At 42.7% G+C, this 25,334-nt stretch overlaps 1 protein-coding gene across 1 annotated transcript in view; it reads left to right on the top strand.

Moving 5' to 3' along the window:
- The window catches only part of TUSC3 (tumor suppressor candidate 3), a 125,611-nt gene that overhangs the window by 73,010 nt on the left and 27,267 nt on the right, over nucleotides 1-25,334 (top strand). The window lies entirely within an intron of this gene.

Here is a 25,334-nt window from a genome sequence, read left to right on the forward strand (position 1 = left end):
AGTGAGAGCCCAGGGGTCTGAACACTCATCCCCCACCACCACTTTCTGAACACGGCCCAGGAGGAAGGAGCGGAACCACTGCATGACAGTGCCCCCAGCTCCCAAGCCCTCTAGACGGTCCAGAAGGATGTTATGGTCGATGGTGTCAAAAGCCGCTGAGAGATCCAGCAGAACAAGGAAACAGCTCTTACCTTTGTCCCTAGCCCGCCGGAGATCATCGACCAGTGCGACCAAGGCAGTTTCAGTCCCATGATGAGGCCTGAATCCTGACTGGAAGGGATCCAAATGGTCCGCTTCTTCCAGGCGTGCCTGGAGTTGTTCCGCAACCACTCGCTCAATCACCTTGCCCAAGAATGGAAGATTTGAGACTGGGCGATAGTTGGCCATATTGGCCGGATCTAAAGATGGTTTTTTAAGAAGCGGTTTAATAACCGCCTCTTTCAGCGGGTCTGGGAAGGCTCCCTCATGGAGAGAAGCATTTACCAACCCGCGAAGCCCATCGCCCAGCCCTTCCTGGCTAGCTTTTATAAGCCAGGATGGGCAAGGATCAAGGAGACAGGTGGTTGGTTTCATTCGTCTAAGCAGCCTGTCCACATCCTCGGAGGTAACAGATTGAAATTGATCCCACAAAATTTGACTAGACAGGACTCTAGCACTCCCCCGCCCCGGCCCTGCTCCCACGGTGGAGTCTACCTCTTCCCGAATCTGAGCGACTTTATCTGCAAAAAACTTTGCAAAATCATTGCAGGAGATCATGTGGCCCGTACTGGGCCCGGATGGAGCAGGTGGTTCCGCTAAATTGCGAACCACCTGGAAGAGTCTCCTGCTGCTGTTTTCTGCAGATGCGATGGAGACGGTGAAGAAGGTCCTCTTCGCCGTCGCCATTGCCACTTGGTAGGCTCGAAGTTGAGCTCTAGCCCGTGTCCGGTCTGATTCAAAATGAGTTTTCCGCCACCGGCGCTCTAGCCGTCTCAACGACTGTTTCATTGCCCTCAGCGCCGGGGAAAACCACGGGGCTGTCCGGGCTCCATGCAATCTGAGAGGGCGCTTCGGAGCCAGACAGTCAATAGCGCTGGTTAACTCCGCATTCCAGCGGGCCACCAGGGAATCAGCTGAAAGGCCATCAACATGGGATAAAACATCCCCTACCACTCTTTGGAAGCCAATTGGATCCATTAAGTAGCGGGGGCGGACCATCCGAATCGGTCCCACCTCCCTGCAGAGGGGAAGGGTTGCGGAGAAGTCCAGTTGCACCAGAAAGTGATCTGACCATGGCACTTCTTTTGTTTCGCTTTTACTTAATGTCAGATCACCAACATCCATAGAGGTAAACACCAAGTCCAAGGCATGTCCGCGGCTATGAGTTGGGCCAGACTTATTCAGGGACAGCCCCATGGTGGCCATGCTTTCCACGAAGTCCCGAGCGGCTCCTTGTAAGGTCGTGTCGGCATGGATGTTAAAATCCCCTAAGACAACCAAGCTAGGTGTCTCCAGGAGCACATCCGACACGACCTGAAGCAGCTCGGGCAGGGAATCCTTGGTGCAGCGGGGAGGTCGGTACACCAAAAGGAATCCTGTACTGCCTCTATTGCCCAACTTCCAGAACATGCACTCAGAGAACTGGGTCTTCCCAATAGGACGCCTGGTGCAAACTAATGACTTCCTAAAAATCACTGCAACCCCCCCTCCCCACCCAGATGGCCTGGGTTGCTGTGCATAAGAGAAACCTGGTGGGCAGGCAGCGCCAAGAACGGGCCCATCGGCTTCCTCCAACCAGGTCTCTGTCACACATGCCAGGTCAAATCCACCATCCACAATCAGGTCGTGAATGGCGGTGGTCTTATTCATCATTGACCTGGCATTGCACAGCAGCACCTTCAGGTCATGTGGGTATCCCTTGCCTATTCCAATATCCGTCCGGTCAGGACCAGACCTGGAGGCAGGGATAGTCCTCAGACAACGACTAAGTCTGCCTCCTCGGTAATGACATGGTCTGGTCTTAGCGTAACTCCTCCTCCTACCTGTGACCACTGAGATCAGTTGTTCCAGTGCACCCCCCCCCTGTGGAATCTGCCCCAGCCATTTTGCTTGCTGGGACCCCCTCCCGGGCAGCCCTGACCCCTCCCCTTAAAAACAAAATAAAACCTCTGTAAAAAACAGCAAAGAACGCAACAAAAGAAGAAGACAAAAAAGACAATAAAACAATAAAACCAAAAACAATAAAAATTACCAATACACTAAAATTTAACAGATTCCCACACCCAACTAAAAATCCCTCCCACCTACCACCCCAAAGAAGATAAAAACATAAATAAATTCTTTTAAAAGCATTTTAAAAAGAACTCTGTGCTGTTTCAAGTTCCCCTGGGCAGCACCAGCAGCAGAGCAGTGGCAGCAGTCCTTTATGAGGCCTTCCAGGCCCCGCCCTAAACCAGGTGGAGAGAGGTAGGGACAGGGCCTGTGGGCACTCACAGCAGGAAGAGTCCTGGGCAGCACCAGCAGCAGAGCAGCGGCAGCAGTCCTTTATGAGGCCTTCCAGGCCCCGCCCTAGACCAGGTGGAAGGTGGCAGGGACAGGGCCTGTGGGCACTCACAGCAGGAGAGAGTCCTGGGCAGCACCAGCAGCAGAGCAGCACCAGCAGTCCTTTATGAGGCCTTCCAGGCCCCGCCCTAGACCAGGTGGAAGGAGGCAGGGACAGGGCCTGTGGGCACTCACAGCAGGAGAGAGTCCTGGGCAGCACCAGCAGCAGAGCAGCGGCAGCAGTCCTTTATGAGGCCTTCCAGGCCCCGCCCTAGACCAGGTGGAAGGAGGCAGGGACAGGGCCTGTGGGCACTCACAGCAGGAGAGAGTCCTGGGCAGCACCCAGAACACATACACACGGAGTGGCCTGTATTTCAAAAATATTGTGGCTTGAGAATTGCTTTGAATGTTGGAGGGAAAACTTCTTCCATTCTCTGTCAAGGGCAATAAGAAAGCCATAATGATGTGTGGTTGAAGGTCATGAAGTTTAATGAAATAACATCTCGCTGGAACAAAGTCTAAGTATGCCTGTTCTAAGGGGACAAAATAAATTATGGTGACTTTTCAAGTTACTGTACAAAATAAATAAATAAATAAAAGTACATAAAACTGGCCATTCATTTGGAAAACTTCAAAATGCACAGTAGATCTTTTATTTCCGCCCTTTCTATTTCCCTAGCTGAAATCATTTCACATTTATGAAATATAATTTTGTGTCTCAGTTTAAAGTCAAAGTTCTTGAAGTCTTTTGTGCTGTGTGTGCAGAATATCAGGGGTGGGGGCAGGGCAGATCTGTGTTTGAGTTCGCTTTCCCTTATATTCTGGAGTGGCCTGTATTTCAAAAATATTGTGGCTTGAGAATTGCTCTAGGAAAAGAAGAGACCACATCTTTGTAAATTCTTGTATCAAAGAAAAAGAAGCATGTTTATCCATCTATTATTTATTTGGTGCTTGTTTATGCTCCTACTAGAAATGTCGCTTCTGGTATTGGATTCTGTAAAATACAGTAATGCTGTACTCATTCATCTGATAAACTGGGAAGCTAGTATAAGTTGAAAATGGTTAAATTAGTTGCACCATTATAGTTAATGAGATTTCTCTTGCCAAGATAGTCTGTTATGCACTTTTCCCATTATAAATTCATGAATTACAAGTGAGCCTTGCTAAATTAGCTTGCACCTTGACTTTCAGCTTGTTAAAACAATGCTACAATATATGGAACATTTTGGGCTTTATTTTGCCAGAAAAGCTAGCAGTTGCAACACTTGCATTCCATAAAAATTGCTAGTTCGTAAGCGAAACATCCAATTTATCAAGCTTGACCTTGTTTTCATCTTCACCACTGATATGTATCTGCTCCCTAAGCTGCACTACCTCCCCCCTCCCAACTATCACTAAGTTCTTGTTGTATGGATCCCTTGACTGAGAAGGTTCAAAGAATGCTAGCTGTGAGCATAAGCATGGAAAATCTTGGTTATATTGTTATATCCTGTTTACAGGGAAAGAATTGGAATCTTAACTGGGCTAGTCCAATCCTTCAGGAATGCATAAAGTATTTATGTGCACTAACCTAAAGTTGCCGGCGGCGCAGGGCGCTGACTAATTTATGTTGGAAGCAAAGTATAGTCCAGTGGATTGAGTTGGCCATTGTGTCAGGGGGCACTATAGAATTAAGTCTCTATATAATTTCCTATTCTTATAAAATTGTATTTTTGCGATATAAAAGATATAGGTCACTAGAGAAATTATTCTTTTTATTCTTTCTGTGCTTTCACTATTGCATAAAAGGTGGCATTTGCTCTTTATTTCCTTTAATGAAATATTAACATTCCAATTTAATTTTGTTAATGTGAAAGTTTATGTACCCTATAAATTCTGCAGCTGATGTCGTTTCTTCTAAATGAGAGAACTTTAATTTCTTGCTGAGGCATATCTGGTGGCTTCAACGTTCTCCAAAGTAAAAAAAATAATGTGGTTTTCAGAATGAAATATCTCTCTGATGTTGAGCTACTTTGAAGTCAATGAAATGGTGGCTTGTGTTCAGTTAAGTGGTGGAGGATATTGTTCCCACAAGCAAGCATGATATATCCTCTTGGTGTCACATCATGTCATAAACAAGGGGTTGCCAACATTGTGTTCCTCAGAACCAATGTGCCTCTCAGTCTCTGATGATGCAATTTTGGTATGTTCTTTTGAGAGGGTCCATTTTCCATCTGATGGCTACCTTCTTTTCATGAGCAATGGGCATACTATTGCGCCATGGTTATATAGATATATGGTATGATTTGGGGGGCTTTTAATGCTACTGTTTTGATAGTCGAATGGTTTTTTTTTTACTATTGCTTTGTTTTTTTTAACTTTGTAATCTAACTTGGGATTCTGTGTGATCTGAAAGAATAGAATCTTACTACTTACTACTACTTACTCTCACTTGTGGAGTGCCTCAGGGTTCCGTCCTCTCCCCCATGCTTTTTAATATCTATATGAAGCTGCTGGGAGAGATCATCAGGGGGTTTGGGCTGGGTGTTCATCAGTATGCGGATGACACCCAGCTCTACCTCTCTTTTAAATCATAGAATCGTAGAGTTGGAAGAGACCACAAGGGCCATCCAGTCCAACCCCCTGCCGAGCAGGAAACACCATCAAAGCATTCTTGACATATGCCTGTCAAGCCTCTGCTTAAAGACCTCCAACGAAGGAGACTCCACCACACTCCTTGGTAGCAAATTCCACTGCCGAACAGCTCTTACTGTCAGGAAGTTCTTCCTAATGTTTAGGTGGTATCTTCTTTCTTGTATCAGAACCAGTGAGGGCGGTGAAAGTCCTGTGTGAGTGCCTGGAGGCGGTTGGAGGATGGATGGCGGTTAACAGATTGAGATTGAATCCTGACAAGACTGTTTCTGGGGGACAGGGGGCGGGTGGGTGTGGGGGACTCCCTGGTCCTGAATGGGATAAGTGTGCCCCTGAGGGACCAGGTGCGTAGCCTGGGAGTCATTTTGGACTCACAGCTGTCCATGGAGGCGCAGGTTAATTGTGTGTCCAGGGCGGCTGTCTACCAGCTCCATCTGGTATGCAGGCTGAGACCCTACCTGCCCGCAGACTGTCTCACCAGAGTAGTACATGCTCTGGTTATCTCCTGCTTGGACTACTGCAATGCGCTCTACGTGGGGCTACCTTTGAAGGTGACCCGGAAACTGCAATTAATCCAGAATGCGGCAGCCAGACTGGTGACTGGGAGCAGCCGCCGGGACCACATATCACTGATCCTGAGAGATCTACATTGGCTCCCAGTATGTTTCTGAGCACAATTCAAAGTGTTGGTGCTGACCTTTAAAGTCCTAAACAGCCTCGGTCCTGTATAACTGAAGGAGCGTCTGTCCACCCCCATCGTTCAGCCCGGACACTGAGATCCAGTGCCGAGGACCTTCTGGCGGTTCCCTCACTGCGAGAAGCAAAGCTACAGGGAACCAGGCAGAGGGCCTCTTGGTAGTGGTACCCACCCTGTGGAACGCCCTCCCATCAGAGGTCAGAGAGATAAACAACTACCTGACATTTAGAAAATAACTAAAGGCAGCCCTTTTTAGGGAAGTTTTAAATCTGTGATATTTTAATGTATTTTAATGTGTGTTGGAAGCCGTCCAGAGTAGTAGTAGTAGTACTACTACTACTACTATAAATGTACAGATTTTCAGACTAAATGGTGATCAAGTAGTTTCCTGTTTTCTCAGCATCCATTCTGGGTGGCTCTCATTTAGACAGGTTTTGATATCTGCTGCATTCTGAAAGTCGTGTGAGCAGTTCACAATATATTAATGTTAACTTAATATGTGTCTTTTCAGAATTGTTAGAAAAATTAAGTATAGTTTAAGTCATTAAGGGAAAATGTTGACTTTGCAAGGTCATAGTCAGCATTATTGCATTGATTTCTTTTGCTTAATCCTATAGTGTGCCCCATGGCATTTGTCTAGCTATCTACTTTAGTGCAAGTGTAATAGGAAAAAAAACTCCAAAAAGGCTTTAAAGGAGATAATCAGTTCTTACATGCCTTCTACATAATTGTTCAATGGTCACCAAGATTCTTGTTTTTTGCACTTGGTGCATACATAGTATCGCGGGCGGGGGGGGGGGGGGAGGAAATGCTCTCTTGAGTGCATTAAAGCCTTAGTGTTCTGCACCAGCGTTTTAACAGACAGTGTCTGAGTGTGAGAGATTTTTCTTTCTAGTATTCACATACTTGTTTTCTCTCACACTAACCTGCACACTCTTGTATACATATTTCATTTTTTGTGTGAACTGGATTGTGCACTGAGAGCCGGAGGCCATTTCCACCATCATAGCAAGACATTCTGCAGCTGCTGTGGTCATGGAAACTGTTGTAGGTAGTTTTCATATCCAAGCCCATTTGTAAAGAGGTTTCACTATGCAAATGTACACAGGAGAGAGATTACATGAAGAAAAAATGAGTGAACTGGACCTTGGAATATGTTGGTTTTGCAGGGTCCAGGCCTGAAATGGACAAATCATCCCAATTATCTCAATGCTTTGGATGAAAATAATGTTGACTATTTCTGTCACATTTCTAAAAGTCTGAGACTTCTGTTATGGTTAAAACGGTCAGAGACTGGCGGTAGCACCAGAATTGCATTGAATCTGTGGCCAATATTGATGATGCCCAGATGAAGCATAGGTTGAGGCTACTTTGAGGCTACTTTGATCAAAAACTATACAGAATTTCTTTAAAGAGTGTGAATCTTTTTAGATGCATAATGAAATATGGAATCAAATTGGGTTGCTTAGTCCTTAGATATTCTCTTTATAAAAATACCGTTTAAGTCAACTTTTGAAAAAGATATATTTCTCAGTTGTAATGTTTCCTCTGTTCATTTTGAAAAAGCAGGTTTGGTTATTCTTGATGCTTTTGTTATCACTGGGTAAGGTCTGGCTAAAGAGATGAGAGTAGATTCAAATGAATGGAGGTTGCATTTTAATTCCATCAAAACGAAGTGAATTTCTCCCCCAGAACATTCATGTCTGATAGGGTACATCACAAAGTATTAAAAGTACTAGTTTTACACAAGACAATTAAAAGAATAACCTTCAAACTTTCTCAGTGACTTTCGGTCTCTTATCATTCATAGAAATGTCAGAATCATAATGCCTGTACTCATGAAGATTTTGAACTGAGAATAGAGGAGGCTTCCTTTTGAGGTTATATTTGCTAGAATAGAAAAGATAACAGTGTTGTCAGTGTTTTTTTAGTGTAACCAATTTCTCATTGCATAAACTGAAATGGACTTAATGTGGTTCAATTATTAGTTGGGTAATAATATTGGACTTGTGATATAAATTCAGGACTTTGCTTTTAGATGAGGTGCAACTCAAATAGAATTGTAAGGTTTGGGGGAGTTAACTTTCAGTGCCTGGGTATTTTAAGCCTTTTTAGAACATGCATGCTACGTAAGCATTTGCCTCACTCAAAGAGCTAGTCCACTTATGTATGTTGATCTCTCATAAATTTCAGCATCAAGTGATAAGTTGCATGGGTTTAAAATCTGATCGTTTTATCTCTGTTTTATTCCTGAAATGATTTTGTATGACGGTTGGTCAGTTGATTTGACTGCATGTCACTCAAAGAACAGTTACTGAGTGAGTACAAAATACACAAAATTATTAAATGTGTGAATGGCCCATCACTGATAGAATTTTAATACCTTCCCGCATTATCTTATGTAGAACTGACCCCAAATACCCTGGTTTTGGTACCTCATTTGCAGACAGTGAAAAGGGAGGGTGTATTTTATTGTGTGTTTTTATGTCTCTTTAGGAGCAGTTTATTTTTTAACATACTATTATTAAAGATTTATTGGTTTACAAAAGTATGTGCAATGTCCTTTTTCAAGTTACATTTTCTACAGATCAGTTTCATTTGTTGAGACATTAGTGTTACATTAGGAAGAAAAGGGGGAAAGAGGTGGAGTGGGTAATTGTGAATAGGGGTGGGGTCAGGTGGCGATGTTTCTATTTTACTTAATGTATGCGTGGGTTTTTGTGTCAGCATCGCTTGTGCAGGTTCTCTCTACTATTCGCTTGTGTTCCTTTGGTGGTAAGAGAGGTTGGGGTTGGCCTAGGGTGTGGTTGTTTGTTTGTGATTGGCTGCGGTGAACTTATTGTATTGTTCTTTGGGGTATTGCAAAGGCTTGGATGGCTGCTGCCAGGTCTGCCAAACCTGGTGACAGTGGTGAAAAAGAGGAAGCAGGTGCCAAAATGCAAGCTTCATCTCCTCCCTTCTTCTGCCCCACTCCTTCTGCTTTGGGCAGAAAAAAAGTGTCATTAAATATAGAGGAATCAAGAAATCAATTTGCACATATGAACCACCCCCCCCCCCAAAAAAAACTGTTAGGATAGAATCGGGCTATGGTATCAGGGTGTTTTCAGCCTGAGGGCCACTTTGTCTTCTTGGCAAGTCATATGCTAGTGGTGGGTGGTTCCAGAGGCAAAAGTGGGTGGAGCAACAACTGTAAATTTTACCTTTTTACAGTGGGCAAGTTTCTACACACATTCACATATCCGTCTCTTATCCTCCATCCAGATAAGCAAGAGACAATATCCGAGCTCAGTGGCACATAGAAGTCAGGGAAAGAGACACTGAAGGAGGGTGCAAAGCAGGGAAGTGAGGGGTGTGGCCTGAGGAGAAGGGTGTGGCCTAGGAAAGTTCCAAGGGCCCAAATAGAGAGACTTGGAGGGGCTGCATTTGGTTCTCGGGCTGAAGGTTCCCCACCCTTGTTATCATCATTCCTTTTGCCGTTGAGAATCGGGGTGATTGCTAGCTCCTCCCCTCATGGCTACAATATCACAGTTTTCAGGATCTTCTTGTTGAAGCTGTGGCAGTTAAAACAGTACTAAGCCAGTATCCATTTGTCCCTCCTATATAGTATGGAGAGGTTGATGTGATCGATGTAGCATTCTGCATTCATACAGTCAATTTTGATACTTTTATTGATAAATTATTCAGACCTTATCATTTCTCAGTAACCTGTAAGGGTATATGCAAAGAGCACATTGAATGAAATGATGGTGTGTGTGCTTGCGTCCTTGGTTCAGCTAGTAGATATATTTTTAAAAGGCCTCAAAGTATTCTCTATGTGGCTAAATCTAAGAGCATTCAGTAATTTTAATTCACTTTAAGGCAGAAGCTTTATGGATGCACACTTTCCCCCCAGCTTTATTACACCAACTCCTGTACTGTTGCTAACCTTGGCCTAAGCATGATTAATGCAGAAAGGAGCAGAATGAGAATCTTTTTCATACTTCAGATTGCCATGTGCTTTGTGGGATGAAAATGTAGCCCCAACTTCAACTTCAAATTAAAAGCCTTAAAGGGAATACAGTGTGAGAGGTTTCTGTTAAATGCTTGAATGAATGAAATGACCAAGGCCAGTACCTGTTTCCAGAAAGAGAAAAGTAAGGGGAATGTGTTGTGAGAGGGAGGATTATTGGTTTGTTTTTGTTCTTATTTTTATTGTCTTTTGTGTCTTTTATATTGTAATTTTATGTTGAGATCTATGGATAAAGGGTGGTGTACAAATAATAACAACAGTAGCAGCAGCAAACAACAACAATAACCATAATAATAGACACATATTGGAATGGTCTGACATCTGCAATGCAGTGGTACCTCTGCTTACGAATAACTCTACTTACGAACGGAGCTCTGTCCGCCATCTTGGATGCGGTTTAGATAGGATTTTTTCTACTTACGAATTTTTAGATAGGGTTGCTTCAACTTACAAATTTTTTCTCCCAATGCATTCCAATGGGATTCGACTTACAATTTTTTTCGACTTACAAATGTGCGTTCGGAACGCATTAAATTCGTAAGTATAGGTGCCACTGTATTTAAGAAGTTAGCTTTGCATTTCACTCCCTGAAATTTCCAATAGTTGCTTTCTCCTTGGCAGCCTTGCTACATTTTGAGTTTGGGAACTATATATTTTCAGAGTGAAAGCCATATGCCATTTCTCAGCATGTGAAGCCATGCAAATCTAAAGCGAGTGGTGCTGTATACTTTTTTGTTTGCTGTACCAACCTTCATCTTAACTAGAGGCAATGGAAAAGCAAGCCCTGACAGGTGTCATGAATTTCTGCAACATCTTGAAAGCTGAGGATCATGAGGAATTAAGGCAGGCATCCCTAAACTGTGGCCCTCCAGATGTTTTGGCCTACAACTCCCATGATCCCTAGCTAACAGGACAAATGGTCAGGGATGGTGGGAATTGTAGTCCAAAACATCTGGAGGGCCGAAGTTTGGGGATGTCTGAATTAAGGTATTACGGATATGATATTATAATACAGTTTTATCAGAACCTGGGGGTTTGATCTGAAATCTAGATTAATTTCCTGGTTGTCTAAGGGATGCCAGGGGAATTATTCCAGTTGTTCCATATGATTTCCAGCGTGGATAAAGGTGGTGCTGATGCTCTCATCTTTAAGAGGCGTGTTGATGAATCATGCCTGGAGGGCTTGATCAGTATTCTAGCTGGCCTCTAATCTGGAAATTATTATCATTGCAAGATGGCTGGAAGATGGTGGGAGATTCATTGACAGTGATGTGGGTGTGACCTAGGAGACTCTTAAAGGGAAAGTGAGGAGAATTTGAGAAGGCATTTCCCCCTTGGAAGCCGAAAGGTTTGTATGCATGATACGCACACATGAACAGGATGACAGTATAAGCCCCATTCCTTCACATGGTTGAATATAGCTGCACTTGTGTATGCTGTCTCTCTGGAAATATTAATTTAGCTATTCTGCATAGCTGTGCTACATGGTAATAAACCCTATGTATCAATATTTAGATGTTATGGAGTTTTAAATCATCAAAATAGAGGCTTATTGCAACAAAATGACCGTATAATGAGTTGAGCATGAATTTGAACAGAATACTAAAACTCACTTGTACTGCTAGAAAATCGGTCACATCCTTTATGATTTAAATTTTAATATGTTAAGTGTTTATGTAGTTATGTGCCTAAAATAATTGGTACAATAAAGCGTCTCATCCTATAAAGCTTTTACCCTCATAAACCTTATTCACACTAGTAGTTCCATTAACTCTAATAAATATGTATATATATTTATAGTCACAGCAGTAGCACTCCGCTCACACTTAGAGCGTGTTCATTGTCTATTTTCAGATACCCATAATTGGCCTCAAATGGTTTGGATGGAAATAATCTGTGACACAAGCCTGTTATCGGACTGAGAGTGGGGAGGATATTTTAATGGAAATGGTTGAGAAACTGCCGAGATTTGAGGCAGAGATGAAGTGTTACTGTCTGCAGCCGAAATGGAAGAGTTTCATTAGTTGCTAGAAGATGCCAGAATGCCTTCAAAGTAGAAGGTGACAATTTCTCCAGGTTACACTATGTTCACTATATGGAAAATCTTTGTAGGCTGCCTTTCGAGGGATCAAGAAGATCCAGAGATGCTACTTTGACATAGCAGTTTTCTGCAAACTTTTAAGAGACAGGATTTCAGCACCATAACAATGCCAGTCTGGCTGTGGAGCCACCACAAAAAGGCCCTGTCTCTCATGCCTGCCAGATTAATTGATCTGATCGGCAGACACACAGGCAGGACTTCATGTTATTGGGGAAACCCTGTTAGAATGTTGCAGAACATTAAATAAACTCCCTGGGCCACCTAGTCACCTCCTCTGCCCAAAACTGTATCTTTAATTTCAAGGGCGTCTTAACCCAAAAACTAAAGCTTTGGGCAGAATTGCATAAGTGCCTTCAGCTGAATCATAGTTTATTGGAGGGGAAATCCAAAAGAGGTGCATTAGTGAGCATAAAACAGGTACAGAACAAAGAGAGAGAGAGAGCCATAAAGGTAAGAGGAATATGACTGGTAAAGCAGGATAAATCCTGCTGCCTCTATTTATGCTATGTATATTTATATTCTACTTTATCCCACAGGCTCCGAATAAACAAGAGTTGAGAATGTAATTAGCTTTATTTATATTTAAGTGCTGTCAACAGAAACTGTCTAGATAAATAGACTAACCAGAAGGAAATCCAAAGTCGTGTGGGCTGGAGTGATGTGTGAAAGGAACGGAAGTTTTCTCTTTTTATTAATACCGGTAGCTTTTAAATACAATTTGTAGTTAAGTACAATTTGTGGGATTATTATTATTTTTAACTAGGTGTTGCACAAACACACACACACAAAGGCCCTCCACAATCTTATTGATGGAAACTGCCGCCACACTTGGACATAACATATAAATAATATACTGAAAACTGGAGGAGAATGCTAAAAAATTAATTCTATACGGAGTAGGTGAAATATAAGGCTTGAGGAATTGTTTTAAAAAGTGAGGGGGAGAGAGATTCAATTAAACTAATGTCAGCTGCTAAAGAGTTCTATAAATAAGAAGCAATCAGAGAAAAAGCTCAGGATACAAAATAGCCGGAGAGATGTCAGCTCTAGCAAACAACAAAGAACTTGGAAGAATGCAAAAACCAAGAAGGAAAATATAAAGTACTCAGAGATGAAAGATAAGCAGGAGCTAGCGAATGGATACATTTGAAGGGAACTAACAGTCTTAAATTGAGTGCAAAAAAGGAAAGGTTACCAGTGAAAAGACATCAAAAGCTAATAAATATGAGCAAGCTGGCCTGCAACTAAGGGTAGAGCCTTAATTTTGAGGGCTGTGTGTGAGCTCTGAGGGGTCAGTGTGTCACATGGCCCCTTTCCGAAAGCACCTCATAACACATCTCCCGACAAACTGCCCCCCCCCAAAAAAAACACAGGGGCTTTAAAAATGTGCTTTTGAAACCACAGTGATCAGCAATGGGAGCCTCACAAGACTCCATGTACTGCATTTGTGTGCTATTTATTTAATTAATAAGGTATACCAGGCATCCCCAAACTTCGGCCCTCCAGATGTTTTAGACTACAATTCCCATCTTCCCCAACCACTAGTCCTGTTAGCTAGGGATCATGGGAGTTGTAGGCCAAAACATCTGGAGGGCCGCAGTTTGGGGATGCCTGAGGTATACCCTGCTTCTCGGGAGGGGGGGGGAAGCAGCCACCACCACCTTAAACTCACCTTGCCAAATTTTTAAAAATCCAAAAGACAAATAACCAGAACATACAACACATCAAAATGTAGAAAAATTCTGCTTGAAGCGAGACAGACACAACAATACATGCTTCTTTAGGAAGTGAATGCTAGTAATGTAGGACTACCACTGAAAAGCCCCTGTCTCTGCTTCTCAACAGTCTGATGGACCTTGATGGCAGACCAGAGAGCAGGAGTTCAGTTGCTGATCTCAAGGTCAGGGCTGGTTTGTATGGGTCCAAGTGATCTTCCAGTGAATGGTCCCAAACCATTCAAGTTTTGAATGATAGGAAACCTGTGGCCTTCCAGACAGCGTTGGACTACAGGTCTGATCATCCATGAGAAAAATTGATTCCCAGTCTTCCTGGACTACAGATCCCATCATCCCATGCCAGGAATAATTTCTAACCTATTAGTTTGCATAATTCCATTGTTATTTTTAGCTATTTCAAATATATCAAGGATTACCGTAACACTCTTTGTGAATGAGGACTGGGTATCTAAAACAGTTGGATGAGGAAGCATTCTAGAAATCTAGGTGTTTTCTTTCAAATCCAATAGTCTGAGATTGTAAGCACACCTCTGTGGTCTGCTCTGAATTTGGAAGCTCTGAGAAACTCATATCAACATCTGTTTTCATGCCAAGCAAGCCTTGCCAAGAGAGTAACAAGAATAATCCCATTTAGCCAGGGGGTTGGCTGGCAGCTTTTCCAGCGGTTTAGTTTGAAGCCGAGCAGTGTGAAGCAGAATGTGATATACGAAACGTCACAAGGGGGAATTCTGGATCAAAAGCATCACAAAAGAAAATAGGGGATAGGTGCAACTCAATATACATAGAACTTCAGTAATTAAATTCAAATAAACCATAGTGCTACAGAAATAATTCAGAACCCTTAGGAGTTTCTGAATGCCAAATAAATGTTATGCAAGTTTCGGTAATTCTGAGAGGAAAAACAAAATAACTTAGGACATTAAAACTTCCCCATTAATGATTTGAACTTTGGAAAATGATGGGACTTTAATATTTAGGGGCAATAGAGATGCCAGCCTTTTTTATAGAAGGGCATAGCTGCCAAGTTTTCCCTTTTCTCGTGAGGAAGCCTATTCAGCATAAGGGAAAATCCCTTAAAAAAAGGGATAACTTGGCAGCTATGGAAGGGGCTTATAGAAATGGTTGACCAGGACACTGAAGGGATAGTGACTACTCTTTGCAGCCTTAGTCAAACGTACCTTTCAGTTCCAACATGGGGGGTTTGGAGACATTGTTGGATATTATCCTGGTGTTTTCTTGTTTTGTTTCAAAAATTAATGAACGGGGACAATTTTTCTATAAATTTATTGTTTTGACATTTATATTGACCTCTTGAGCTATAGGTCACCTTTGAAAGCAATGTTATGTCCCTTATTATTTTTCAGGTCATTGTGCAATGCTAGATGGTTTTATTGCTGTCCAGTGTCGACTGATGCACATTGAAGCTGCATTTAGAAGGTTTAGAATAGGCTGTAGATCTACTAATTAGATATCTTTTAGATAACAATTTATTTTGCAATCCTGCAAACCTCAACATCTTTGTTAAAAATGTGAGGATGGAAGCTGTGCCCCTGCTTACTCTGCTCAACCACTCCCTGCTGTTCCCCACACATTAACTCCCAAAATCTTCCCCATCCCCATCCCCATCCTATCCTACTACTAAGGTAGTATTTCACCTTTCCAACCTCCTTTCTGAATACTTCTCTTGTCTGTTCTGCAGCCCCACTTTGCATACCTGTTTTTACCTTCACCTCCTGATTCTGGGCAACCCCTTTTGCACATAGACCACCTTCATAATACGCTCTTACATCTTCCTCCTTCACACATTGCAACTACTAATGACTACAAATGACTATAAATTCTGAGGCCGAGCTCAGAGTTCATGCAAACCAGGAATTGTGATGTGGCACTAAATGGCCTCGGTCCAGTATACCTGAAGGAGCATCTCCACCCCCATTGAGGTCCAGTACCGAGGGCCTTCTGGCGGTTCCCTCATTGCGAGAAGCCAAGTTGCAGGGAACCAGGCAGAGGGCCTTCTCGGTGGTGGCGCCTGCCCTGTGGAACGCCCTCCCAACAGATGTCAAAGAGGAAAACAACTACCAGACTTTTAGAAGACATCTGAAGGCAGCCCTGTTTAGGGAGGCTTTTAATGTTTAATAGATTATTTTATTTCATTTTTCTGTTGGAAGCCACCCAGAGTGGCTGGGGAAACCCAGCCAAATGGGCGGGGTATAAATAAATTATTATTATTATTATTATTATTATTATTATTATTATTATTATTATTCCTCCAATGGCTATGTGATGACATCCTTACATCTTAATGTATATAGGGAGATATAACTTGAATATGTGTTACATAGAGTGTGCCAGGGAAGCGAGTGGCTGCTGTGTCCTCAAATGTTAAATCTCTGCCAAAGGCTGCCTTCTTATTTTTTGACGGATGTTGGAAATTTTATATAACTACATTATTACATCATGCTAAAATTAAAGTATCCGAACAAACAATCATTAACTGCCCAAACTGGGGAAAGGATCAATAAGAAACTGCTTCTTTGAACTGGATATTTGTTAAACATCAAAGATGATTTAATAAGAAACTGTGCCAAAATTGTATCAGATGTAGCTTTTGTCATTTGGCGATTAGAGGTCTTTATGAAGACAAAACAAATCTCCCACTAACATAATGAAATGGTATTGTTTGGTCTGCAGAAAGTGAAAACAGGCATTTCCTTCAAAGGAACAATGTAAACACTGTGCTCTCTAGTGGCCACTGAGATAGCCTGTGAGTCTATTGTGATGGTTTCATTTGCCTTTCCCTCTCTCTAGTCTGGCAAATGAGATGGTACGCCTTAGGGTCATAAAATCGGTATTCAAAGTGCATCCATTAGTATTGCAGCTTTGGGTCTGATTGACTTTGTGCTGGTAGATGACAGTGAAAACATTGAAAAAGACTCCCGCAGGAAAGAGGCCTCAACTGGTGGGAGGGAATAAATGAGCTAGCTCTGCCAATGCCCTCCTCGCATAATTGCATGAGGCTAACAGCAACTGTGCTTCCCTCCTGCGTTTGGCACTAGGTTTTGTGAAGAATTAGCCACTGTTGATTTTTAGGGGCGGAAGACAATTTTGTAGCATGTTAACAATGAATTTCATTATGGCATGGGTTTTTACAGGCCAGTGGAAAGATTTGTAAAAATAACTTCCTGTCCTCTAGTACATACTGCAGTTACAGAGGTGGGGGAGGGGGGCATATAAATGACAATTTGTTCCTTGTCTGTTTTTCATTTAATGAGTTAAATATTTTATCCGTTTTAATTTTGCAAACAAGGTGGTAGCATTTTTATAAAAAATTTCATAGATTTAGGAGGATTGGTGGTTTCATCCAACTAAGTCATTGCATGATCAAAACAACTACCACTCGTGCAATGGGAAACCCCCCCCCTCAATTGTGTGTTCCCCACACCACCCCCAAATTGCTCCAGATTTTTTTTTGGGGGGGGGGAATCTGGAGCAAGTTGGGGATGTGAGGAGGTACACAGGAAAAGAGAAGGAAGGAAAGCTCTGTTGCATGAACAGAAATCATTCTGTTTGTGCAATGACTTACTTAGATGCATCCATGTGATCCTGAAAAAAATAGCCTAGAAATTGCTGGAATAAACTTTCAATAGGAATTGGTTCATCAGAGGCAAAAACTGGGCAGAGATGTATATGGATGTATATAGCCTGCATGCTTAGATATACTGTAGATGTTATGAGCCATTGTGAAAATGCTATAGAAATTTCCCTTTATTTTGAAAACATTTTATTTTTTTCATTTCTTAGCAATATTTGTACTACCCCAAAGTTCTGTGAGCACCGTGTGTGTGTGTGTGTGTGTGTAATCTAGCTTCTCCTCTGGTTTGAAGTAGTTACCAACAATAAGCAGCTTACCACATAACTTGTTACGGCATGACAACGACATAAAGTCATTAAACATCAAATATGACCCAGCAGCCATGAAATCCAAATGCCGCTAAAGGAGCCAGGGGGAAATTAGCAAGTTGGCAAAACTGCTCTCAAACACAAATGGTCTTGCAACTCTTCTTTAACCTCTCCAGTTAGGCACACTGATACGCATTCTCTAGTAGCTTGTTCCAAAGCCTTCAAGCTATTGCAGGGAAGGCCCTTCTAGTTCCCTTGCTATCAGCAATCTAATTCCAGGCAAATGTTGCCTAAGGAGAATTTTACCTATACATCTTACTTGAAGGGGGGCAGGGAAATCTCTCAACCTTACAGCCAGATTCCCTTGCAGACACCATTTCAGTTGCCACATGCCAACTGTGAGGCCTGATGTAAATGTTTGCAGAGCAAGAAGTATAAATTTTACTTTCTTTCTCTCTTTTTTAAACTTTTCTACACACACTTTGGGCTCCATCCGAGCAAGCGGTATACATCATCAAAGTTCAGGGACACACTTCAGCCAGGCAAGAACACTCTAGGAAGGCATGGAGCAGAACTGGTGGGTTGTGTTGCATGGGGAGGGTCCCACGAGTCATATACAAAGATTGGAGGCTGCATTTGGATCCTGGGCTTGAGCTGCCTCCCCCACCCTCAATATACACACTCTGCTGCATGCATCTGACGCAGTGTCACTGAGAAGCCACTAGGCCAGGCCTCCTCAAACTTGGCCCTCCAGATGTTTTGATACTACAGTTCTCATCATCCCTGATCACTGGTCCTGCTAGCTAGGGATCATGGGAGTTGTACGCCAAAAACGTCTGTGATGGGTGGCTCATCCTGTCAATCACTGCTAGCCCAGTGGCTAGCAGGAGAGGTGGGAAGTCCCACTCAAACCTCTGACCCTAGAGAATGAGTTCACATGGAGATCTTATGGAAACCATCATGTCTTGTCCTCCTCTTCCCCACCACAACATGTAATTTGACGATCATAAGAACATAAGAAGAGCCTTCTGGATCAGGCCAATGGCCCATCTAGTCCAGCACACTGTTTTCACAGGGGGCCAACAGGGGCCTATGGTAAGCTGAGTATGCGGGTGGTGCTGTGGTCTAAACCACTGAACCTCTTGGGCTTGCCAATCAGAAGGTCAGTGGTTCGAATCCCTGCAATGGGGTGAGCTCCCATTGCTCTGTCCCAGCTCATGCCAACCTAGCAGTTCGAAAGCATGCCAGTGGCAGGAAGGTAAATGACGTTTCCATGCGCTCTGATTTCTGTCATGGTGTTGCGTTGAGCCAGAAGCGGTTTAGTCCTGCTGGCCACATTACCTGGAAAGCTGTGGACAAACGCCGGCTCCCTCGGCCTGAAAGTGAGATGAGCGTCGCAACCCCATAGTTGCCTTTGACTGGACTTAACCATCCAGAGGTCCTTTACCTTTACATTTTACCAATGGTAAACCCGGCAAGAAGGACCCAACCATAACAGAACTCTCCCCATTTGTGATTCCCAGCAGCTAGCATTCAGAGGCATCCTGCCTTCGACAGAAAGGAGGTAGTATTAACTTGCATGAAGCACTTGTATGATGAAGCTTTAACTTTTAAAGCTTAGAAGTGCTGCATAATTGCCATATCTTCAATATTACTGCTTTGAAGATACAGCTGATCCTCTTTTTCCACTGAAAGGAACCAATGCTTAGCATTGGTTAAGGTATTTGCCAGTGCTTCCTCTCCTTCAGCATGTGAGAGCAGTCACACTGAGCTGGAATGCCGCCCCCCTCAAGCCTAAGCAAGCAGAAAGTCTGCCAGGGTAGGTCTAGCCAGCTGCAAGGCTTTTTTAATTGCCAGGAACTAGATAGTGAGCCTAAGGCTGCAGCAGTATAATCAAATTTACATCTAGCTGTTCCAATGTCTGCGCTCTTAAGCAGCCTTTTCATTTCACTGTGTCAGAAATGACCGTTTGAACAGCTGGGACAACGGTGCATTCCTGTCTCTTTAAAAAGCAAAGTAAACTTTTTTTTGGAACTTGACAGAAATGCTCTCCTCTGATGCCAGCTTATTCATTTAAATGGAGTTTAATTAATGCCCCCACGCAAACATCTCTAGATTATTTTTTTCCCATCACCTGTACCATCTCATTGAAGCACAAAACCCATGCTGCTTTATTCAGGTAACAGCACTGCAGACCGTTGTGGCATCTAAAATATGCAATCATGTTTAAATTTTAATGGGGGCTATTGCAGGAGCTAATTGAATTGCCTTGAGGACTAAAATGTAACTCACACAGGTCTTGTTTCCAATTACCGTTTTCTATTTTATTTACACAGTTTAACAGGGAGAAAGGAATGAGTGCAATCTACATTTAATGTAAGTGTCTTACTGAACCGTGACAGATATCACTCTGGAGATCACAAACATATGCAGCATTTAGAGAAATTTTTTTAAAAAATATAATCCATTATGGCTATCGTTGATTACTCTAGAGAGAGTGTGCAAAGTATATACCGTCTCCGGTTCAGTAATGCTAAATAAGTCTAGGAGAGCAGATAAATAATTTGGTTCTTGAGAAATAGACATGTGTTTGATATTATTCATTTGGATACTTTGGGTAGAACATTCCACTCTTACTGCCTTCAGTGGGATCAAAATAATGTCTTAGAGTTAAATTGCAAATCCATTCACAAGATTGGGTTCTTCTGGCATGATGCGCTGATCCCCCAAGCATTATTTTGTGTGCGAGTCCAGTCCATACTAGCCACTCTGCTACTACAGGACATGGGAAATCAATATTGATTAGGATAGTAAATTTTTAAGAACACTTTGCAGCAAAGTATGAAGTTTTTATTCCACCCCACTTTAAAGTGACCAAGAAACAGATGCAGATAGAAACAAGGCTGGTACTTCATAGCTGGCAAGCTGGTGGCACAACTGGGCTGAAGGCCTGGCAATGTCTCTCAGCCTCTGCTTCTTGCTGTCTAACCACAATGCCACTTGCTCTATCCACACCACTGGCATTGCTGCCTGCTCTCTGCTTACCCTCTGTGTAGGAAGAGGTCTTACTGACTTATCTGTTGGCAGCCATCTGTCTTGAGAGACATTGGAAGAGTGTGGCGTTGGAGAGTTACAGCGACTGCTGTGGCTGTAGAGATCAATACAGGACAGATACGTTTTATTGCAACTGGGGAAGATGAAGGCATCCGGTTTTGCTGTTACAGGTGCACCATGGCTTACATGTTTCTTTACAGATATGTTAGAAACATATGTTGTAATCCCTGCAAAGCTGAACTGCTAAGGACTCATTTAAAAAATACTAGAATATATGTGTTGGATAGGGGGGGGGAAACAGGTGCCATTAGTTTAATTAAAAACTTCAGGGATCATCATTACATCTCTATCTTTTTAGCTTTATTATTATATATTTATATCTCATATGGATAGTATCCTATTACTGATAGTAACATACAGTTGATTTTTATATACTGAAATGGATCTTATTAGCATTTTTCTGGCAAGGAAAATGAATTAGTCAGCTAGCACTTGTGACTGCATGAAAAACCTAAAATTCTTTATAGTGGATAAGAGTAAAGCCTTCTGAAGACAAGTGACTGTTACTAGAAAGAAAGTTGGCAATTCACTCTTAAGTGGCATCACTGTCGTATCAAGATTTAGGAGACAAAATCCTTGCAGTGTTGTAAGAAAAGATCTTTTGAAGCAAGTGACCTTTAGTATCAAGTTAATTCTTTGCTGAAGTCTGCCGGGCCCTTTGGCTATTGCGACTTACTGTTGCAGTTACTTTGATCACAGAAATGGATTTGGAAAGTGGATCTGTTAAAAGACCTTGAGTGAAGACTCTCTTATAGCTGTAGCTGAAGTTGAACTGATGTGATGGCAAGGGAGTATGCTAATTCAGCCGACCGCCTTGAACATAAGAGCTCTGTAGCATCAGGCTAAAAGCCCATCTTGTCCAGCATCCTTTGCTCACATCGGTCAACTAGATGTGCATGGGAAGCTCCTGAGCAGTAACTGAGTGCAACAGCACTTTCCCCACCTCTGATTATGTTGGCAAGTGCTGCTCACAGATGGTGGCACAATTTTTGGCTGTGCGACCTGTGCCTGTTGCCCCCTTGAGACAATGTGATTATGCTATTTTCAACATGCGACCATTATCTACAAGGAGGGTTGCTAAGGATAAATTTTAGAGCATATGTATGCACTCTCTTGCAATACATTTTGAAATCACCACTGCTTCTGGGTGCACTTCACCCTGGCTGCAAGCCCAGGAACAGTTGTGCTAGCTACTCCCAGCTCATCATTGCTTGAAACTGCCCCCAAATGCAGTACTAGGGATAGCATAAGAGTTTATCCAAACTTGGCTCAGATTCTAATTCAAGAGGTTTGCAAAGGAAAGCCGGGGGGGGGGGGAGCAAGTCCAAGCCAAACTTGAATCTTCCAACCTATGAGCATCCTTTTTTAAGTGTTCAAAATCAAAGTGCTCAGGGAAGGAAATCCTATGTTACTCGTTTTTCCAGCCCCAATTCATACTAATAGAGAGATTTTGGAAGCTGGCCCATCTCTATAAAGAACCGGGGTGCAGATCATCATAGTATTGCTGCTTCATTCTTCAAATCCAGTTCCATATACTGTATACTTATGGGGGGATCATTATCTATGTTCACATTAATAAAATCAGTAATTTGTGTGCTTTTTCATCTCAGGGAGTTGATTAGGTATTTACATTTTGAGATATATAGTTTTCAACTCTTGACAGATACCTTAGGTGCTGTGTACTTTGGTGCTATATAAAAAATTCCTTCAGTAGCACCTTAAAGACCAACTAAGTTTTTATTTTGGTATGAGCTTTCGTGTGCATGCACACTTCTTCAGATACAGTGAAATGGAAGTTTCCAGGCACTTATGTAGAGAAGGGGTGGGGAGGGGTGGGGATGGGGAGGGGGGATCACTCAGAAGGGTGGTGGAAATGGGTGATTGACTGACTGATAGCTGTTGATGACCGCAAACGACTGCAAATGGTTTTGCATGAAAAAGCAAGGGTTGAGATGGCTGAAGATCGCTTATCATGTATAATGAGATAAAAATCCGATATCTCTGTTCAAACCAGGTCCCTCCATGGTTTTGAGCTTGGTGATAAGTTGCAATTCAGCAACTTCTCTTTCCAGTCTATTTCTGAAATTCTTTTGTAGTAAGACAGCTACTTTGAGGTCTTGTATAGAATGTCCTGGGAGATTGAAGTGTTCTCCTACTGGTTTTTCTGTCTTCTGGTTCCTGATGTCAGATTTATGTCCATTTATCCTTTGGCGTAGGGTTTGGCCTGTTTGTCCAATATAGAGAGCTGAAGGGCACTGTTGGCATTTGATGGCATACACAATGTTAGAAGATGAGCAATTAAATAGTCCTGAGATGGTATGTTGGATGTTGTTGGGGCCAGTAATGGTGTTGTCTGGGTGTATGTGGCAGCAAAGTTGGCATCTGGGTTTATTGCAGGCTCTGGTACCAGTGTCCATGTTAAGTCTGGTGGTTGTATTATTGTGGGTGAGGAGTTGTTTAAGATTGGGTGGCTGTCTGTAGGCAATGAAAGGTCTTCCTCCCAGAGCTTGAGAAAGGGAGCTGTCATTGTCCAGGAGAGGCTGTAGATCTCTGATGATGCGTTGTACTGTTTTAGCTTGGGAGCTGTATGTGATGACTAGTGGTGTTCTGTTATTTTCTTTTTTGGGTCTGTCTTGCAGCAGGTTCTCTCTAGGTATCTGTCTGGCTCTGTTGATCTGTTGTTTAACTTCATCAGGTGGATATTTTAGTTCTAAAAAGGTTTGCTGTAGATCTCTTAGGTGAGATTCTCTGTCTGTAGAGTTGGAACAGATGCGGTTGTAACGTAAGGCCTGGCTGTATACGATGGATTGTTTGGTATGTTTGGGATGGTAGCTAGAAGCATGTAGATATGTTTGTCGGTCAGTTGGTTTTCTGTATAAGGTGGTGTCTATATGTCCATCCTGTATTTTTATAGTAGTGTCCAAAAAATGTATTTCTTGCATAGATTGGTTCATTGTTAGATTGGTGCTATATGTTAATGGCTATGTGGATGCCCTAATTATCTTTCTGTAGGGCACTTGATTTAATTTAGGCTACATTAACTTTCATCCCTTAGGTTGACTTTCCTTCAGGTATCCTGAAATTTGATAGCATTGATAGGCTTTTATTTATCACGGGGTGGGGATTCCGCTTACAGAGGGACTGCATGGACAGGAAGTTTAGTGTGGAGGTGCTGCTGCTGAGAGGAGCCTGCCAAAACTGAAGTATAAATTACAAGTTTTGGTTCTGTACAATATAATTTTGTACTGGAAGTGACTCCTGGGTTCCTAAATTATCCTTACAAATAATTATTCGCCAGCTGGTTTCCCAGCCCTACATCCTCTTATCAGTGCTCCTACTTTACTTTAGTTTTCTGCCAGCTGTTCGCTGTCACATGCTGTGAGCCTCTTGTAACTCACTGTTAGAGCATCTGCTTTGCATTACACAGTCCCAGGGTCAATTCCCACTATTTCCAGACTGGGAGATACCCCTGACTGAAATCCTGGAGAGCTGGTGCCAGTTTAGGAGGGTCTGAGCTACATGCACCCTCCTCCATACCACAGTCACTTAAATCTAAGAGTGACAGCAGAACAAGTGCAACACTTCTTTTTCATGCAGTGTAGCATCATGTCACCCAAAGGCTCTTCTCCCCCCCCCCTTTTTCTACCTTAAAGACAAAAAGTCTAGAAGATCTGCACATGCAGCTATCAAAGCAGCAGTAGATTTTATTTCATATGTAATAAATGTATACCTCACAATTAATGTAATCTGCATGCTTTGGATGGACATTATCTATGAAAAGTGGAAAATTAACTCTCTGGTAAATGGTCAGTTAATGGTCCAGGAAACCAGCAGGTCACTGTCACTGGGAAATGAAAAAGTGTTGCAAGAAATTTGAAGTTTTAGCATAAGAAGGCCACTGATTCCTCAGTACAGTGGAACCTCGGGTTACGTACCGTCCTCCTTACAAACACTTCGGTTTACGAGCTCCACTAACCCAGAAGTAGGTGAACTTTGCCTCGGGATGCGAGCGGAAGTCGCGCACCAGTGGCGTGGAGACAGCAGGAGGCCCCATTGGTGAATGCGTGCCTCAGGTTAAGAACAGTTTCTGGTTAAGAACGGACCTCTGGAACGAATTAAGTTCATAAATGGAGCTACCACTGTACATAGACTTGCCCTTGATATGAGTGGATCCCTTTGTCCTTTTGGATGAATGAAATAAAGTGCCCCCTCCCGCCTCACTGAATGACAAGTATTTCAACATATGTGAACTCACGTCTTCATCCTGCCATTTTCTAATTGGTCTTGTTCCTCTGCCTAGTCCCTCCTTGACCCTTACACAGTGTCTTATCTGTGTTGAAACATCATTCTGAGACTTTTGTGGATTTTTAATGGTTTTGTGGCTTTTTTTAATGGAACCAAGTATGGAATCTCCTAGGGAGGGTAGCACACAAGGGCCAGGCTAAAAAATTCAGCTTGCTGGATAATTCCCAGTACCTGCTGTTCAATATGTGGGTTTTGGTCTGTGTCAATGCTACAATTCTGATTAAAGCTCAGGAAATTGGCAGACAGACACTGCTTTAAGAATTGCCTTCTAGGATTAGGCCAAAGGCACATCTAGTCCACTCTAGGCAGCAGCCTACCCCT

This window comes from Zootoca vivipara, chromosome 9, assembly GCF_963506605.1.
Source record: "Zootoca vivipara chromosome 9, rZooViv1.1, whole genome shotgun sequence".
Classification (NCBI taxonomy): domain Eukaryota; kingdom Metazoa; phylum Chordata; class Lepidosauria; order Squamata; family Lacertidae; genus Zootoca; species Zootoca vivipara.